Below are 15091 nucleotides of genomic sequence, written 5' to 3'. Positions count from 1 at the left end.
ATCAGTGACACTGCGGGGGCCGGGCCCGTCCACCAGTGACTGATTTCAGCGTCACTAGGGGCCGTCGTCCAGCGTCACAGACACTCCCCAGAGCACGGCAGGGAGAGGCCAGGGTGTGCCCAAGGTCAGGAGCAGAGCCGGGCCAGAACCCAGGAGTCCTGACTCCAGCCCCACCCCGCACACAGCTGAGTCCTACTTCTACCCACAGGGCTCGAGGGGACGTGGCAAGAGGCGGAGATGGCCCCGTCCGGGCTGAAGGCGGTGGTGCGCAAGAGTGAGTGCGGAGCCGGGGGGTCTGAGCCCGGTCGGGGGCAGGGTCTGGTTGGGTGTGGGTCTGGGGGGGCAGGGCCCAGTTGGGGAGCCCTGGGAGGGGTGCTCCTGGGGGTGTCTCACCCTCGGGGAGGATTAGGAGTCAGTCGGAGCAGAGAGCTCCCCCCCGCCTGCCTGTCACACACCAGGAAGGGGAGGAGGCTGTCTGCCCCACCCCCAAGGGCTGCCCCCTCCCATAGGAGCTGCATTTTGCGGGGGCGTCATCGTCGTCATCTCTTTCCATCAGGATGACTCCCACCAGGGCCGGTGCAAGGATATTTTGTGCACTAGGGGGGAAACTTCCACCTTGCACCCCCCCCCCCCCCCCGACAACCTCTGAAAACTAGTAAAGTTAGCATTATAAACAGCCTGTCAGAATGGGTAACGGCTGCGCGCGAGGAGAAAAATGACGTCATAGCCACTTTGTAACGTAGTGAAGCAGTACACTTCTGCCCGGCCCCAACACAGAGCTGGCGTAGGCGATAGCTGTAATGTAGGAGAGATCAAGGTAAAGCCTTACACTTCAGAAGCCCAACCCACTTCTGTTACTTCAGAAGCCCAACCCACTGCTGAATCTCCAGCCCAGGCTGCAGTGGACGGGGCCTGTGGCTAAATCCAGACCACAGACTTGGGGTTTAAAAGAACCTTGGAAAGTGGATTCAGTTCTGATGTTCCATGGTTGCCCCCAGAACTGGGACAGAGCAAAAGTGGCCCACAGCTCAGGACGGCCGGTGGTGCTAATAACCCTTAGCTCTTCTCTTAGCTTTTCCTCACTAAATCGCACAATTAGGAGGGCCTGACACGTGACTTTTGAATACTTGGGGTGGGCCATACTGCCCTGGTTCAAGAGGGGTCTCTGAACAGGAATAGCAGGGTGCTGCGGGTCAGGAGTGAAGGGCATCTGCAGAGCCGTGAAGGGGGGAACCCAGGACTGGAATAGCTGTGGGTCAGGAGTGAGGGGCACTGGTGGAGCTGGGAATGGGGGGTGGGAGGGGAGCAAAGGGCTGGGATAGCAGGGGGCTGCAGTCAGGAATGAGGGGCATCCGCAGAGCCGTGAGGCAGGGATCCCAGGACTGGAATAGCTGCAGGTCAGGAATGAGGCAGAGCTGGGGGGGGACAGACCAGGGCTGGCAGAGCAGGGGGCTGTGGACAGGAGTGAGGGGCACTGGCAGAGCTGGGAGTGGGTGGGAACCCAGGGCTGGGATAGCAAGGGCTCCAGTCAGTAGTGAGGGGCACTGGCACAGCTGGTGAGGGCAGTCCAGGGCTGGCGTGGGGGGGGGGTGTAGCTGCAGTTCAGGGTCGAAATGCCTGGGCGGAGATGCGTGGAGAAAGCAGGTTCGTGTCTGCCTTCACCATGTCTGGATCCAGTCTGTGCTGCCGGCCCCTTACCGTGCACTCGAGCCCCACGTGCCCCAGTGAACGGGGCGTCCGCATGCCACAGGTGTAAAGGAACTGCAGGAAAGCAGCAGGGAGGCCAGCGCGTCCTGGTGCAGAATAGCCCCTGGAGCCTCATTAGGACCGAGCAGCCAAGTCCTGATGGGCTAGAGGTGGGGTAGGGAGAGACATTGCTTGAGTTATGGGGGAAACATAGTGTGTTGGGCAGTGCACTCACGCACACCAGCTACCGGGAGTGGGAGTGAGAGTGAGAGCACAGGTCAGGGTCTCGGGGCTATTGCCCTACGGGGCCAGCCAGAATCAGGTGCTTCGTAGGGGTAAAACAAACAGATGTATTATGGTAGCACCCAGGAGCCCCAGTCATGGACCAAGGCCCCATTTTGCAAGGCGTTGTACATTATTCATTAGGTGTATTACAGTGGTGCCCAGGAGCGCCAGTCATCACCAACAAAAAGATGGTGCTTGGCCTGAAGAGCTGACTATCTAATTGCTTAGCTGGGCCGTGGAAGGTGCCCAGGAGACAGGCCAGCAGTTCCCTGAGTGGGGCATGCCTTGGAGGGGTTCTATGTGCAGGACTCAGAATTAGAAGTCTTTGTTGTGTTGCTGTCCCCCATACACAGTGAGGGTCCCTGGATCCCCTCCAGTCAAGAGGTGCTGGACAGGATCTGTTTTCTTCCTGCACGGGGCCAGATCCTTAGTTCAGCTGCGCTCGTATCCAGCCTGGCAGAAAGGAAGGGGGATCAGACCCATGGCCCATCTAGCCTGTCACCCCACCAAGATCGCTGACTGGGGGCTCTGCTAGGAGCACAACACTATCTGGCCTGAAAGCAGCCTCTGAGCCACTTCCCCGAGGCGTCCTTCCACCAGCCAGTGGGTCCTGGCTCAGGGCACAGCCATCCCGTCTGAGCCCCACCACTAATCCCCGTCTCTTTCCCTCGCAGAGATCCTCAGTGTTGTCCTTCACAGCGTGAAGAAAGAAAGAGAATGGAAGGTAAGCAGGCTGAACCTGTTGCCCTGGTGTCCCCCTGGGGATATGCTGTATCCATATATCATGCTCCTCCCCCTCCAGCCTCTTGAGATTCATTAGGAACCTGAGCTTTTCCAGGCTGGATCAGATCCCTGCTCTGTCTAGCCCATCTTCCGTCCCCAGCTAGGCTTGGGTATGTCGCCTTCCCACCGCGCTAGATCAGACCCAGCTTGTCCAGCTAGCCCCATATCTCCCTCCCACACACACACCGGATCAGACCACTGGGACCAGTGAATCAGCCTGGGTGGGAGGAGGAGCAGGAGAGTGCCAAGCATGGGGGCAGTATGTACCATTGGCTAGGAAGGTTATTGAGCCCCCGGCATGGACTGGGCTGGGGGATGTGGAGCAGCGGGTTAGGCCGGTGCGGCAGAGGGAGCATTCGGCACGGCAGGAAGGTGGTGGAGATGTTGGGCCAATGGCCTACAGGGCTTTCCTAGGGGAACACGGAGACTCCCCTCGTTCCATTTCTCTGTGCGCAGCACAACGTCAGGATGGGAATGGGGCCAGTAGGGGCTCCCCAGGAGGCTGCTTCCCCGGAGCTGGGCTTCATGTTCTTTGCCACGTGAGGCACAGACTGTCCCCCAGACCTCTCCGCAGTGCAATCCTGTGGGGATTGGATGGGCAGGTGCAGCAGGCGGAGAGAGGCGACCTCAGCTGAGACTCAAAGCGAAGGAGACTCAATGAGGCAGAGGCTCAGGGAGCAGGGGCTGTTGGGGAGGAGGCTCCTGCATCTGCAGCAGCAAGGTGAGTGGAGGGAGACCAGGGGCAGGGGACGCTGGCAGAGCAGGGTGAAGCCCAGAACCCGCAGGGGCTGCCCGCGGAGGGAGCGCTGTAGGAGAGGACTGCGAGCTGGGGCCTGGGGCTTGGGACAGGGCAGCCAGGTTCTCACCTGTCATAATGGCTGGTCGAGGGGTCTGAACAGGTTCCAAACACCCTGCCAGGCTAGCTGGCGTGGCGAAGCTGCAGGTGCCCAGCATGGCGCCCGGGGAGGGAGGAGGCCCTGATGGTAGTTGCCTGGGATTGCTGCTCGGCTGGCTGTTCCCTGGGCACTGCTCAGAGCCCACTTAGTTCAGCAGCAAGGCAATGCCAGGCCCCATCTGTGGCCGGGCATGGACACTTCTGTGGCAGCGAGAGATATGACTGGGCCCTAAGGATGTCCCGGGCACATGGGCACAAGCCCTGCTCCAGGTGGGGAGGGAGCCCAGAGCCAGGGGGGGTAAAAACCAGCCCACCTCCTGATGGCATCATGCTAGGCCCTGAGTCCCCAGGGGCTGGGCATGGGCTGGGCCATTTGAGCAGCAGGGAGGGGCCTCGGCAGGTGCTAACACCCCCTTTCTTCCCCCTTTGCAGTCGGTGCAGGCTTTGATCAATGACTTCCAGGGCACCCCCACCTTCAACTACAAGGCAGTTCACGTCTTCTTCCTCAGCCGTGAGTATCGGGGGTCGAGGGATCCCCCAGCTGGGAGCCTGGACAGCGGCACACTGGAGCCTGGGGGTGGGGGGGTCTCTCTCTGCCGGCAGGCCAGTGCGCAGCACCCTGATTATGCTCTGCCCTCCTGCAGGGGATGCAGCCCCAGCAGGCCAGACCGAATGACCCCACCTATCCCTTCCCCCCCTTCTCCCCCACGGGCCTGCCTCCAGCCAGCACGGCTCACAGACACCTGCAGCATGTGCCCAGAAAGGCGGCCTCTGGCTACCATTCCCAGCATGCATTGCTCCATCAGTCCCAACTCGGTCGGGGGATGGGACAGCACCAGAATACCCAGTGTGTCAGGGTCAGATCTGCTTCTCCCCATTACAGCGGCAGGGGGAGCCCAAGTCCCCGTTCCTCCTTGTGCATCATCCTATGTTGTACACTCCGGTCACTCAGCCCTGCGGGGGGGCTGAGGGCAGGGTGTGAGACAGGGGCTGCGTCGGAGAGATTGTGGCTCCCCCTCGCTGCTGATGCTGCAGAAGGCGAGAACCCGGCATGACTCTGGTTCGGGGGGGCTGGACTCATCGTTGACTCCTGTGTGGCCCTGCTGGCTTGCCCAGGTTCCCCACAGGTGTGCAGCACTACTGCCCCTGCTGTGCCCGGTCTGGCCCCGTCCGTGGGGGCTGGCGCTGTGCTGGGGGTCCTGAGCCCTGTGCCTGTCACTCCCACCCACTGCCTCTGCCTTGTAGCCTGTCCTGAGCCTCTGTTCAAGGAGCTGAGGAAGTCACGGATCACCAAGGTCATCAAAACCCTCAAGGAGATCAACATGGCCTTCCTGCCTTACGAGAGCCGGGTGAGGGGTGGCCGGGCTTTGGAGGAGCAGGTCTGCGGGGCGGATGGTGACGTATGACACTCCACCCTTATTGTTTCATGTGGCTTGGCGGGGGGGAACCTTTCCCTTCTAGGGCCCCGGGTTTGACGCCAGCACAGGGCAGCAGGGACTAGCTGGCTGCTCACACCCTGTGAGACGTGGAATCGCTGGCTTGCACCTGGTGGGGATGGTAGATGTATGGGGGAGGAGGGCCCTGCCTCCCTGGCTTTACCAGCTCTTACTGATGGTTTATACTAGGCCTGCAAGACAGCCCGATACTCCACACGCCTGCCCTTTACGCAACCACCCCATCCCCTCCTTGTGTCATCAGTGGATTTCCCCCCTCCTGCCCCTGAGGGGCAGGACTGTGGTGTCAGCCCCATTGCATTGATGGGGAAACTGAGGCACAGAGAGACATGAGCCTGGTCTACACACAAAAGCTTTGTTGGTGTGGGTTTGTTACAGGGACATGAGAGAAAAAATCCCCCCTGTAACTGATGCAGCTGTGCTGGCAGAGCCCCTGGGTAGGTGCCGTTACGCTGGCAAAGCAGTCCTTTCGCCACTCTAGCTGATTTCATCTGGGGTACCGGTGCCAGCTGTGCCAAGAGAAGCTTTGGCTGGTAGAAGCTGAGTGTCCGTCAGGAGGCTTTGCTGGCTCACCCGTCCCGTTGCGCCAGCAAACCCTTCATGGGCCGATACTATTTATTGGTGTCCAAGCACGTTTGTCCCCATGGCTCGTTCTGTTCGGCCAGTGAAATAAGCGACAGCGGCAGACGCGCCTTGATGCCGGGTTTGCCCGTGGCTGTGCTGGGGCTTTTGCCAGACGAGAAGCGTCGCCAAGCCCTCTCCCCCAACATTGAGGGCACCTGGGGGTCTGCAGCCAAGTAAGGACCTGAACTTGGGGCATCTTCATCCCAGGCTGGTACATGAATCTCTGGCTCGCTATCCCTCTACCACAACAGGAGTGGCACTGGCAAAGGGATCTCTCCCTCACTAGGGGCTCGCTACAGCTCCACCAGGCTGGCCTGATCCAAGAGCGCGTCTATGGGGCACAGCTGGCCTGGCTGCAAGCAGTTGGCACCGGGGTCTGATCTCTGCTCTCCCCTGTCCCCAAGGTGTACTCCCTGGACAGGCCATAGAGCTTCCACAACTGGTTCAGCCCCTACCGCTTTTTCGAAAAGAACAAGCAGATGGAGAATCTGGCAGCGCAGATTGCCACATTGTGTGAAACCCTGGAGGAGTATCCAGCCATCCGCTACAGGAAATGAGTGTGCCCAGGGGAAGGGGTACCCAGCTATCCCCTATAGGAAGTGAGTGTGCCATGGAGAAGTACCCAGCCATCCTCTACAGGAAGTGAGTGTGCCCAAAGGGCAAGGGTACCTGGTTACCTCGTACAGGAAGTGCATGTGCCCCTGGGGGAGGAGCTGTTTCTGACCCACAGGGTTTGTCTTTGCTGCAGGGACCATGAAGATAACTTCCACTTGGCGCACGCTGTGCTGGCCAAACTCAAGGTGTTCAAAGCATACGAGCCCAGCATGGGAGAGGTGAGCGAGCTGTGTTGGCCACGCCCTTGCCATGGGACAGAGCCGCGGGGGAGCACATGAGAAGTAGAAGGAAGGAGGAGTGATTTAGAACCTGCTCGGAGATCCTGGCGGGGGGAGGGGTGGGGTCTAGACACCCTTGGAGATCCTGAGGGGTTGGCAGAACAATAGCATTCCCTGTGTGGCTGGATTAATGGCCCCAGCCCTTCTCTAACACTGGCTGTGGGCAGATCTCAAAGTGCTCTACAAAGGCTAGTGTCCTTATCCCCTCTGTATAGATGGGGAAACCGAGGCACCAACTGGGGAAGTGTGTGTCCAGCATAATCTCTTTGTTTATAAACAGGGCAGTTCGGTCACAGAACTAAGCTTCGCACACAGAGCCTCTTCCACACCTGGACACTCCTGTCTGTGTGTGCTCCTACACCTATCACCATGGTATCAGAATCTCACTAATGAATTCAGCCTCCCAGGGGAGGCAGGGTGGCCTGTGTCACAGAAGGGAAACTGAGGTATACAGGGAGTCTGCCAGAGCAGGAATAGAACCCAGCTCTCCCGAGCCTTAGCCACAAGTCAGCCCTGGCCTGTGGGCTTCCCCTAGCTCCTGCCATCCCCGTTCCACCCCCAGCAGAGGGCAGCTGCAAACCCACCCTGCCCTGGATTCTCACACGGGAAACCCACTAGCTCCTGCCCCCCCTAGGAGAAGCAAAGTGATGTAAAATCCAAGTCCTGCCCAGATCTCTCTCTCTTGTTGCCTCTGCTCTTGCTTCCAGCCTTTGCTGAGTTGCTGGGAGACTGTGCACATGTGACCAACTGGGAATGTTTGTAATATCTTTTATGAATCTGATGCGTGCCTCAGTTTCCCTATATATTTCCTGGCTTCTCTGGCAGGGGGTGAAGGGGAAGGATTCTCGGGGAAGGTAAGATTCATGCGGGGCGGGGGGGGTGTCACCTCCCTGTCTTGGTGAAATGAAGAGAATCCAACACAGATCAGCCTGGGGGCCAGAAAGATCGTGCCAGCTCCAATGACTCCTGGCTGGATGCTCCCAGCAGGGAATTGGAGCAGGGCCCCCAGCTCGAGAACACAGGGTTGGAAGGTTTGAGCTGGGGGATGAGTGCGGGAAGCTGGGAGCTCTCGCCTGAGAACTGACCAAGGTCAGGCTGAGGCCTGGTCTACACGAGGCATTTGGGTCGGTGCCACTGTGTCGCTCGGGGGTATGGGAAAGGCAGTGTCACTGAAGCGGAGCAGCTGAAGTGGTTTACATGTAGACAGGCCCTGAGTGAGAGACCCGGAGCTGAAAACAGGTTTCTCTGCAGCTCGGCCGGGCTCTGGGCTGACCAGAACGGCCTCTTGCTTTAACCTTCAGTGGGCTGGGCTGCCCAGGCTGGGGTCCAGGTGCCTAAGAAACCCGCTGTTCTGACAACGCTGGGTGAGTGGCCCTGTCACCCGGGCTGAGGGGCGTCGGGCCCTGCGGAGTGGACGGGTCTCTACCAGGATCTGTCCCAGCTGGACTTGCTGGGCAGGGCTCACGGGGTAAAGACTAGTGGTTCAGTCTCAGGAGGCGGGAAGGCCATGTGGCCTGTCCTGGAGGAAGAGAGAGACTTGTTGGGGTCTGGCACAGCAAAGGGCTTCCTCCCAGAGATTTCCACAGCTGGGACCCTGGCACCGACCCTGTGGATCCATGACTGCACCATTCCTCTCTACTTTCCCATCGACCGAGACAGTGTTGCCTAGTGGATAGAGCCCTGGACTGGGACGGGCGACCCGGGCTCTATTCCCAGCTGGGTGACCTTGGGCAAGTCACCTCCCCTATTTACCCCTCAGTTTCCACATCTGTAAAAGGGGGATAATGCTACCAATCTCGGGCAGGGGGGCCCCCTCTGGGATAGCTGGCTGCCATGGCACAGATGCTCTGTAACTCACAGCTGGCAGTACAGGCCTGCCTCCAGAGGGGAGCCTGGCACACACCTGGCTGCCCAAACCATCTACCCAGGGAAGAGACTGACAGCATGCTTGTTAACCACCGGAGCTACTTGCTGCAGCAGAGCTGGCTCCAGCCTGCAGCCCCAGTCTGATCTGGGCTATTCTCAGGAGCTGATAGCGGCGCTGGGGAGGGAAAATCCTGCTCTGTGCACACCCTGCTGCTGTGACTCCCATTGAGTCCCCCCAGGGATATTCCTGAGGCTCTTGCCAAGCCTCCCTGTCACAGGTGAAAGCACTATCCCCATGTTACAGGGGGGGAAACTGAGGCATGGAGCAGCATGCCAGGAGTAGGTGGCAGAGGCAGGAATAGGAATAGCCCAGATCAGGGGGACGGGGGCTCCCATTGCACTGCCAGGGGGAACTAGAGAGACCCCTGACCCCAGCGCCCGAGAGAACCTGTTGAGGGAGGAGCAGCAAGAACCTAAATTCGATCATTAACTGTGTGGGGTTCAGTGGGTTAGAGCGGATGGTGCTGGGAGCCAGGACTCCTGGGTTCTATGCTCAGCTCTGGGAGGGCAGTGGGGTCTAGTGGGATAGAGGGGGCCTGGGAGCCAGGACTCCTGGGTTTACCCCCAGCTCTGAGAGGGGTGGGAAGAGCAGGATCTCAGGATTTGATCGGGGAACTAGGACTCCTGGGGCCACGGACTCGTGTGCCTGGGCTGTGGGTGCGTCCCAGGGGTGCTAGGGCTGACCTGTCTGTCCCCGTGCAGGTGTGGACAAGGAGAACCTCACCAAGCTGATCCAGCATGCCAACATCCAGCAGCAGAGAGACATCATCCACAACATGCTGTTCCTGGGCATCTCTCTCACGCCTGGGGTAAGGGACTGGGGCCAAGGGCCAGCAGCTGTCCCCGTGCCAGGGGGCAGATCTGTGCTGCACAGGGGAGCCCAGGCCATCCTGGAGGTGCCGCCCTATGGCAGTGACCTACTCCCAGCACAGAGGTGGCCTCTGTCCCTGTACAGTGGGGTGACGCCCTCCCCATATGAGGGTGACCCCCGAGTTACTCCCCATCTGGGGTGACTTCTTCTGCCCTGGCAGAGGATACTGGGAGTCAGGACCTCAGATCGCCAGCGAGCTGGAGCTGGTGACCACTGCTTGGGGTGGCCATGCGGCGAATGGGGGGAAGCAGCTCTGTTCTCCCATCAGTCTCTCTCTCTCTCTCTCGCTCTCTCTCTCACTCAGTGATCCATTCTGTTTTCTCTGCCTCTCCCCTGCCAGCCTGGCTGGCGCGACTCAGGTAGGCCACGCTCTCCCTGTCTGCCCCCGTTCCCACCCCGCACCTCCTCCCTGCTGCCTCTCACCCCCTCTCCCTTCCTCCCCCAGAGCAGGCAGCTGCGACCGAAGAGGAAGGCGCGGCTGGAGTCCAGCTACCAGCTCTCCCACTGGATCTCCATGCTCAAGGACATCATGGAGGTACCGGGCCATCTGCTTCCTGGCCTTGGGGACTGGGGTCACAACTGGCAGGCTGGGCCCAAGGGGGTGGTTTGGGGTCAGCCATGTGTAGAGCCCTGCATATCCGCGCCCCATTTCTGCGGATAGTGGATCGGCTGCAGATACAACCGTGCAGGGCTCTACTCCCCAGCAGCGCCTGGCCCGCGGCATCCAGCTCAGGCAGCCCGGGGCACGCAGGGCACTCGGGGCCGCCGGCCCGCAGCCAGTGGCTAGGCAACACGTCGGAGTTGGGGCTGTCCGGCACCCACTCGCCCCACCGCGCGGCTTCCTGTCCAGCAGCTCGAGCAGCACCAGTGTCCCCACCAGCTCCTGAGCAGCAGGATTTGGGATTGGAGAGGGTGAGGCCCTGGCACCCCACCCCTCCACCCCACTGTGATGCAACATGCTCTGCTGCTGCCGTGTATGCTCGTGACCCCCCAGGAGCGGCACGTGATGAGAAACCCCTTCCCCCCCAGTCCCCACCCCCTCCACACTGCCCCTTCTCCTCAAGACCCCGCCCCCACACTGCCCCTTCTCGAGACCCCGCCCCCTCCAAGCTGCCCCTTCTCCTCGAGACCCTGCCCCCTCCACACTGCCTCTTCCCTGCAAGACCCCTTCCCCACCCTCGCTAGCTGCTGCTGGTGTGGATGCGGATACAGGTAAAAGGCGGCTTGTGGATTGCAGGCTGATGCACATCCACATTTTTGTATCTGCGCAGGGCTCTAGCCATGTGAGGGGCTCATCAGCGAGTCCTCTCCTGCTGCCATCCTTAGGGGTCTTAAATCATAGACACGAGTGCAGGGGAGTTGTCTTACCCGGTGCTGAGATGCTGCCAGCTCTGGGGTGGGGCATGGGCAGTATATACAGGGGTTCCTCACCAGGGCTGAATTCTTCCTAAGGAGTGGCGGGCAGCTGTTAACAGCCGCCCAGCAGCGCTGCCCAAGAGTCTAGGGCAGGAGGTGATCAGTGTGTGGGGCTGGAAGTGCAGAGGATCCAGGCAGCACACTGTCATGACTGGCACTGGAATCTGAATGGCTGGCAGGGTCCTTGGCCTAACCTCCAGTGAGGAGCAGCTGTGTGACGTTCATCTAAAGGCTGAACTCCTGCAGCACAGTACTGGTCACTGACTGACCTGGGAGAGCACCCCCTGCAGAGCCCCCCGCCCACTCCCTGGGGTCATAGAGCACCCTCTGCTGACTCACTCGCACCTTCCAGCACCCAGTGGCTTTTCCTTAGAGGTCTCCTATCCAAGCACTGCCTGGGCCCAAACCTGCTTAGCTTGTGAAAGGTGACATGGTCACTCCTTCCCCCCACCCTTGCTGGGGGCTGAGCCCCTCATCACCCAGTCCTGTGGGGCACTCCTCAAGGGGGTGGGGGGCACACTTAGTTGCCTTCAAGCTACTGGCTTGGGGCTCCTCCAGGCCAAGAATTAACCCCCCGACCAGAGCTCCTGTCCCTGGCAGATCACAGGTGGGAGGCTCCCAGGCCCCTGTTCCAGCATTGTGATGGTTCCTCCTGTGGGATTTTGGGGCAGGTAGTTGCGGTAACCTCAGTCCCATGCATAATCCAATCAGGGGCGCCCCCTTCTGCGCCAGCCGCAGCTTGGCAGGCCTTAAGCTTCCCTGTACAAGTCAAAGCAGCGGACTAATGTAAAAGCCAATATTATGTGGCATTAGGATGTATCATAGCCTGGGCCCCCTGCGTGGCTGGGACACACCTCATGGAGCAAGAGGCAGGGCCTGGATCTGCCCGCAGCAGGGAAGGGGCACTGAGGGCAGCCCCCTGCCTCCCCCACCCCAAGTGAGGGGCCCTGGATCCGGCTGCAGGAGGTCTCTGCCCTCCCCATAACGGTGGATGGGTAAGGAGGTCACAGCAGGGCACTGAGCAGTTGAGGGGGATGTGGGGAGTTGGGGGCATCACTGGAGGAGTCAGCGTGCTCTTTGCTGGCTCCCCATGCCCCACCCTGGAAAGTGGGCCCCAGGCTGCTCCCCCCCAGGGACTGTCAATCATTGAGTGAGGAGCCATCTCAGCCCCTCCGCCCCAATGGGGCCTGGCTTGGCCACCAGGTCAGAGGTTCCTGCTGCTTGGCCCCTGCTGATCTGTCCTCCCCCGCCAGGACATCCTTGAGGACAAACTGGACAAGAGTCTGTGGCCCCTCGTGTCAGACCCGGTCCCTACCACCAGCTCCCAGGCTGCTGTCAGGTAAGGCTGAGCCTGGCTGGGCTGTGGACAGCAGAGCCCTGACACACACACCCCAGGGTGTGGGAGCCTCTGTGCCTGGGGTGCATGGCCAGGGCCCTGCCCTCTGCAGGGGAGGGGGTGCCCAAGAGCCTGGAGCCCTGGACCCCTCTTACCATGTCCCCCACGCCCCAGCAGTCCCTCAACACACCAGGGTCCAGGATAGAGGAAAGGGACTGGACGAGCTTTAGACAGCACCCCCAGCCCAGGGCAGGTGCCACCCTCCCCTACTCCCTTCTGCCTGCTTTGGGACTCCTGTCCCACTGCCTTGGGCAGGGCCTGCCTCCCATCCTCCTCCAGACCCTGCCCTTCCATGCGGCATTCCCTCAGCGAGCCCCTAGTATCCACACTGCCCCTCTCTCCCCCCAGCCCCCGCTTTGGGCAGTGCCCACCCCTACACCTGGCATTCCCTCAGCGAGCCCCTGGGATCCACACTGCCCCTCTCTCCCCCCAGCTCCCACTTCAGGCATTGGCACAAGAACAAGCCAGCGACTGAGTACCAGACGGGCCCGTGCCTCATCATCTACGTGCTGGGTGGGGTGTCCATGTCTGAGATGCGCTGCGCCTACGAATTGACCGCGGCCACCAGGGGCAAGTGGGAAGTGGTGATCGGTGAGTAGGGCGAGTCCTGGGGGGAAGGGTGGCTGGAATGCCCAGGTCAGGGACAGTTGGGACCCCCTGGGCGGGGGAGACCCTAAAACTGCCTGCCCAGCACCCACAGGGGGCCCATGCTACCCTCTGTCCTCCCGCACCCAGGGGTCTGGGAACAGAGGTGCTTGTCCCACAAGGCCTGTATCTAGCCACCTGATCTCCTGGCTGCTGGCTCCCCAGGCCTCTCATTGCCCAGGGACCATGTGTGGGGGCCCAGTCAGACACCCCCAGTAACTCCCATAGGGATATGGCTCACCCCCTGCACACACCCCTCGAAGACCCAAGGGTGAGGAACACTGTCAGCGCGTGGATTCTTGTCTGGCTGTTCAGGGTACAGCGGCACGAGGGGTGCGGTGCCAGGCCACAGTGTAGGCATATTCCAATATTTGTGATTCTGTTCATAAGAAATTGTAAACCTGCAATATTGATTTATAATATTTATTAAATCTGCATTTATAATTCTTCTATTTGACATAATTGTAAATCTGCAATATTGATTTACAATTCTGAATTAAAGCTTGCAAACCGTACCTTGCAAACCGCTCAATTGGCTTTGCTTTCTCTAAATTGATACTTTCTCTCACTTGTTATTAAGATTGACGCTTGTAAAACTAAACCGCTCATATTGACTCTGAATTGATACTTTCTCACTTGTTATTAAGATGGACGCTTGTAAAACTAAACTGCTCAATTTGACTCTGAATTGATACTTTCTCACTTGTTATTAAGATTGACGCTTGTAAAACTAAATTGCTCCATTTGACTCTGAATTGATACTTTCTCACTTGTTATTAAGATGGACACTTGTAAAACTAAACGGCTTAATTGACTCTGCTTTCTCTGTATTGGCGCTTTCCATTGTTTGTAATGGAGATTGACATGCTTTTAACTAACTTCACTTTATGTTCAATTGGCTCTACTTTGCAAACGGATACTTTGTAATGGAGATTGACATGCTTGTTTGTAACACCCATGAAGAACCGCGAATTGGAGCGGCGCTCATAGAAATGTCACATAGAGACTCCCACTTTCTATAGTTTGGATCAGGAATGTTAAAAAAACGGGGAGTCTCAAATAAATAACACCTTTGTATAATAAAAGAAAGGCAATACCGAAGGAATGTCAAGAGACAGGGAGTCTCAAATAAAATAACAATACTCGGTGAAATGAGAAATGTGTTTTTTTATTAAAGTAAGGAATGTATGTGAATGAATGGTGGGTTTTGAATAAACAGGGAAGTGCCAGCCTAGGAATTTAACATCGATTGGCCGAAGAAGACGCCAGGTGGAGACAACCAGAGAACCCCACCGGAGGGCAAACTGGGATCCACCCGACCAATTCAAAGGATGAAGAAAGCTGATGAGCACCTGACAGCCGTCCTGGAGCAGTCATGACTGACAATATGACAAAGCAAATTCCACGGACTGGCATAGGAAGAAATTCCTATAAAAATGGACACTAAGGACTGAGAACTTTGAGTCTCCAGTTCTGCCACTACCCTTCAGGAGCATCGGATGAGCGTCTGACACGGACTCGGCTCCAGTCTCGTGTACAGGTTACCTGGCCAGTACCCTGTCACGAGCAACCTCTAGGCTGGTAACTATAAACCCGTATGCAGAACTGGTATGCATGAATGAATGAATGAATATATAGATATATATATATAATTAAGTAAGGAATAAGTAACGATAGGACAGTGTGAGTTTTATATTTCTTTATTATATTTACAATAAATGTGGCATTTTGCCTTTTCCCTTTAATAAGATCCTGCTGGTTTTTATTTTATTGGTACAACAACAGGGGGTAGGAGAGAGTCCCTCCCCCCCTGCACTAGAGCAGGGTCCAGCTGCAAGGATGGGGGTGATGGTGATGCCAGCCTCATACCCGCCCCACTGTGCCCACCGCGGCCAACCACCTCTCTCTCCCCCAGGTTCCAGTCACATCCTGACCCCCAAGCGCTTCCTGGATGACATCCAAACCCTCAACCAGCTGGACCCCGAGGAGGCCTAGAAGCAGCCCCCTCCCCCCAGAGACTCTGCCCCCCACAGCTCCAGCTCGCTGTCCCCAGCTCCACCTCCTCTTCTCAACAAGGCACCTTCCCCCCTACTCCTGGCTGCGGTGTCAGTTCTTGGGAGGGGGGAGGGAACGACTCCTTGGCTGTTAGGGCAGAGGGCAGGCCAGGCTCCCTCCCTCTGGCACAGCCTCTAGGGCTGTCACCCTTTGTGCCCTGTG

At 58.6% G+C, this 15091-nt stretch overlaps 1 pseudogene; it reads left to right on the top strand.

Moving 5' to 3' along the window:
* The first annotated feature begins 237 nt into the window (after positions 1 to 237).
* On the top strand, positions 238 to 14869 carry LOC144277871 (syntaxin-binding protein 2-like; annotated as a pseudogene).
* The last annotated feature ends 222 nt before the right edge of the window (positions 14870 to 15091 follow it).

This window comes from Eretmochelys imbricata, chromosome 20 (assembly GCF_965152235.1).
Source record: "Eretmochelys imbricata isolate rEreImb1 chromosome 20, rEreImb1.hap1, whole genome shotgun sequence".
NCBI classification, from domain to species: Eukaryota; Metazoa; Chordata; order Testudines; family Cheloniidae; genus Eretmochelys; species Eretmochelys imbricata.
This window is presented reverse-complemented; position numbering and strand designations above follow the sequence as displayed.